The 4,493-nt window shown below is 40.6% G+C and overlaps 1 pseudogene; it reads left to right on the forward strand.

Annotated features, from left to right (window-relative positions):
- The first annotated feature begins 604 nt into the window (after positions 1–604).
- Positions 605–918, forward strand: LOC119467364 (annotated as a pseudogene).
- The last annotated feature ends 3,575 nt before the right edge of the window (positions 919–4,493 follow it).

A 4,493-nucleotide genomic window follows, 5' to 3' on the forward strand; every position in this document is an offset into this window, starting at 1 on the left:
TTATACAGTTTTAATTCTCTCCATAATATTCATTATTGCTTCATCTGGTCTATCTATGTATTGATTTGTCTATTTTCTCTTTCATCCACCATATTATATACTCCATGAGTGAAGGGAATGCCGCTTTTATTCACCACTGTGTTATCAGTACGTAGAACAGTACATGTCACATAGAAGCCCTAAATAAATGCACAGTGGATTAATGAATGAGAATGGAAATATATAAAATGAATCAATGAGATATAAAGCCAAGCAAACAAAAACTTAAATGAAAAGCCAATTTATAGTCAAAAGTTGCCTACTAAGCAAATATGAAAGGCAGAGTGATAAAATAGCATCGGATTAAAGTAACCTGATTCACCCTCTAATACTGGAACTATTCTTTGCAATGGGTCAAGACATATGGAAAGCCAATTAAGATTTCCTGATATAATTTAGATATTTGTCCCCTCAAATCTTGGGTTAAAATTTGATCCCAAAGAGAGTCAGAGCCACCACCACTCTCCCTCTCCTCCCCTCTCCAGAGCCACCAGACCCTCAGGGTCTCTGCAGCCTGCAGCCTCAGCCCAGCCCACCCCTGCCCCAACCCCCAAGCCCCAGCACCATGCCTCACGAGAAGACCTTCAAGCAGCCCGCACCATAAGACAAAGAGTAGATGTCCCACTTATCAGAGAGCAGCATCCAACCAGAATCCCAGTGATAACAGGATATAAGAGTGAGAAACAGCCGCCTGTTCTGGATAAAATGAAGTTCCCTGCGCTAGTTAATCAAGCCTTCTTCCTGTTGGTGAATGGGCACAGAATGGTGAGCCTCACCTCATTGATTTCAGAAATGTATGAGAGTAAGAAAGATGAAGATGGTTTCCTATGTATGGTATATGCTTCCCAATAGACTTTTGGAATGAAATTGTCAGTGTAAAACTAGATAAAAATGCATTTATTCCAGAATTTTTAAACCATTAAAAAAAAAAAAAAAAAGGAGTGTTAGCAACTGAGTTCATTCAGTTTATCTGACCACAGATCATCAAAACTGCAGTGTTCCCACCTAGGAATGTTAAGAAGTTGTTCTTGTATTTAAACAGAAAAACTGAGCTCCAAATGAACATATTCAGGTCTAGGAGCTATATTATTTAACCTAGGCTAGCTTGCTTTCAAATTTTAGAATTTTTAAAATAAAATATTTTACATTCTAAGTTACCAATAAAATAGGCCTTCAAGTTATTTTAATATCGTTTTCCTCCCAAATAGGAACTTGCAATTCTAGCAGTAATTTAAAGATATTCAGAGAGACATTGAGTCTTCTCTTTAGGTTCACAGAACCTGGCACCTTTTTATAGAAGGGTTTTTACTCAACTAGAGAAATCTTTCTAAGAGGATCTTTAAGCATACATTGTGAAGCGTAATTCCTCAAAATGCATTTGCCGTAGTAGTTGGTACACACACAGAATAAATGGGGTGTGTAGAAAAACAACTCTAGCCAGGCATGGTGGCTCACACTTATAATCCCAGCACCTTGGGAGGCTGAGGTGGCTCACACCAATAATCCCAGTACTTTGGGAGGCTGAGGTAGATGGATCACCTGAGGTCAGGTTTCAAGACCAGCCTGGCCAATATGGTGAAACCCTGTCTCTACTAAAAATACAAACATTAATCTAATTAAACTCCAGAGTTTCTGTACAGTAAAATAAACCATCATTAGAGCGAATCGGCAACCAACAGAATGGGAAAAAATTTTTGCAGTCTACTCATCTGACAAAGGGCTAATATCCAGACTCTACAAAGAACTAAAACAGATATACAAGAAAAAAAACAACCCCATTCAAAAGTGGGCAAAGGATATGAACAGACACTTTTCAAAAGAAGACATATATGAGGCCAACAAATATATGAAAAAATGCTCATCATCACTGGTCATTAGAGAAATGCAAATCAAAACCACACTGGGATATCATCTCACACCAATTAGAATGGCAATCATTAAAAAATCTGGAGATAACACATGCTGGAGAGGATGTGGAGAAATAGAAACACTTTTACACAGTTGGTGGGAGTATAAATTAGTTCAACCATTGTGGAAGGCAGTGTGGCGATTTCTCAAGGATCTAGAAATAGAAATTCCATTTGACCCAGCAATCCCATTACTGGGTATATACCAAAAGAACTATATATCATTCTACTGTAAAGACACATGCACACATATGTTCATTGCAGCACTGTGTACAATAGCAAAGACCTGGAACCAACCCAAATGCCCATCAATGATAGACTGGACAAAGAAAATGTGGTACATATACACCATGGAAAACTATGCAGCCATAAAAATCAATGCATTTGTGTCCTTTGTAGGGACTTGGATGAATCTGGAAACCATCATTCTCAGCAAACTGACACAAGAACAGAAAGCCAAACACCATATGTTCTCACTCATAGGTGGGTGTTGAACAACGGGAACACGTGGACTCAGGGAGAGGAGCATCCCACACTGGGGAAAGTTGGGGGGGTAGAGGAGAGACAGCAGGCGGGGAGGGAGCAGAGGGTGGAGAGGGATAACATAGGGGAGAAATGCCAGATATAATATGCACCTAAAGTAAAATAAATAAATTTAATTTAAAAAATACAAACATTAGCCAGGTGTGGTGGCACACGCCTGTTGTCCCAGCTACTCAGGAGACTGAGGCAGGAGAATAACTTGAACCCGGGAGGCAGAGGTAGCAGTGAGCCAAGATTGTGCCACTGCACTGCAGCCTGAGCTGAGATTGCAGCACTGCACTCCAGCCTGGGCCACAGAGCAAGATGAAAGAAAGAGAGAAAGAGAGAGAGAAGAAGGGAAGGGGAGGGGAGGGAAGGGGAAGGGAGGGGAGGGAAGATAAGGGGAGGGAAGCGGAAAGGAAAAAGGAAAAGAGGAAGGAAAGGAAAGGAGAAAGGAAAGGAAAAAGGAAATGAAAGGAAAAAGGAAAGGAAAGGAAAAAGCAAAGAGAAGGGAAGGGAAACGAAAGGAGCAAAGGAAGAAAACAACTCTGACTGTGAACTGCTGCTCGAGGTTCTTGATTCCTAATAGAAGTATACCAAAAATCCATGCTCTTGCAAGTTTTAGGCAGCTATTTGATTTGTTCTCTGTATTGTTACATACATAAAAACACCACCATTCAATAGGAAATTTTAATAATTCATAATTTTAGTCTAGTTACTTAAAAGATCCCAGACAAAAAGAGTGGCATTTCTTCTATTTTGGGTTTTGTCTGATCTAAGTGCTCAAACTAGGTGTCTGCATTGGTAAAGAAAAGCAATATACCAGTGTCATTCTTTAGGACAGCCATAGAAACCACAGAACAGTAAAACTAAAAGCATAAAAGTTCAGATGCACTCCCTTCTACCTTTTGGCTTAAAGCTATGGATGATCCCCATTTTTTAAGGTGTGTAACTAAATAGTATGAAAAGGTTCTCACACTTTATTTTTTATTTCATTTTATTTTATTTACTGAGATAGAGTCTTACTCCATGACCCAAGCAGGGGTGCAGTGGCACAAACATGACTCACTGCAGCCTCAATCTCCCAGGCCCAAGGAATGAGATAGGCTTGTCTCAGCCTCCCGAGTAGCTGGGACTACAGGCACGTGCCTTCACACCTGGCTAATTTTTTTTGAAAGGTTCTCATATTTTAAACAGTAGTTCAGTAGTTCACTGTTAGATCAAACAACCATCAGAATTCTTCCACTCTAAATCCATGTCAGTTTTGGAGAAAACGTAGCTAAAGGGGACATATGCTGTTTACAAATATTTTGTTTGTTCGTTCTTCGAGACAGAATCTCACTCTGTCACCCTGCCTGGAGTGCAGTGGCATGATCTTGGCTCACTGCAACCTCTGCCTCCCAAGTTCAAGCGATTTTTGTGCTTCAGCCTCCCAAGTAGCTGGGACCACGTTATGCCACCATGCTTGGCTAATTTTTGTATTTTTAGTAGAGATGGGATTTTGTCATGTTGGCCAGGTTGGTCTTGAACTCCTGACCTCAAGTGATCCACTTGCCTCAGCCTCCCAGAGTACTGGAATTACAGGCATGAGCCACCGTGCCTGGCTTTTACTATTTATTGTTATTATTTTTATTTATTTTTTGAGGCAGGGTCTTACTCTGTCACCCAGGCTGAAATGCAGTGGTATGATCTCAGCTCACTGCAACCTCCACCTCCCAGGCTCAAGCAATCCTCACACCTCAGCTTCCCAAGTAGCTGGAATTACAGGTGTGTGTCACTACACCTGGCTAATTTTTTGTATTTTAGTAGAGATGGGGTTTCACCATGTTGACCAAGATGGTCTCAAATTCCTGATCTCAAGTGATATGCCCACCTCAGCCTCCCAAAGTGCTGGGATGATAGACATGAGCCACCATGCCTGGCCTGTTTACAAATATTAATGTCAGGAGTTAAACATTTTCAAGTCCAACCTATGATAAAATACTAATACTTCCTACTACTTGCATGGGGTTCACTATTTACTAT

This window comes from Cebus imitator, unplaced genomic scaffold (genome assembly GCF_001604975.1).
Source record: "Cebus imitator isolate Cc_AM_T3 unplaced genomic scaffold, Cebus_imitator-1.0 Scaffold282, whole genome shotgun sequence".
NCBI classification, from domain to species: domain Eukaryota; kingdom Metazoa; phylum Chordata; class Mammalia; order Primates; family Cebidae; genus Cebus; species Cebus imitator.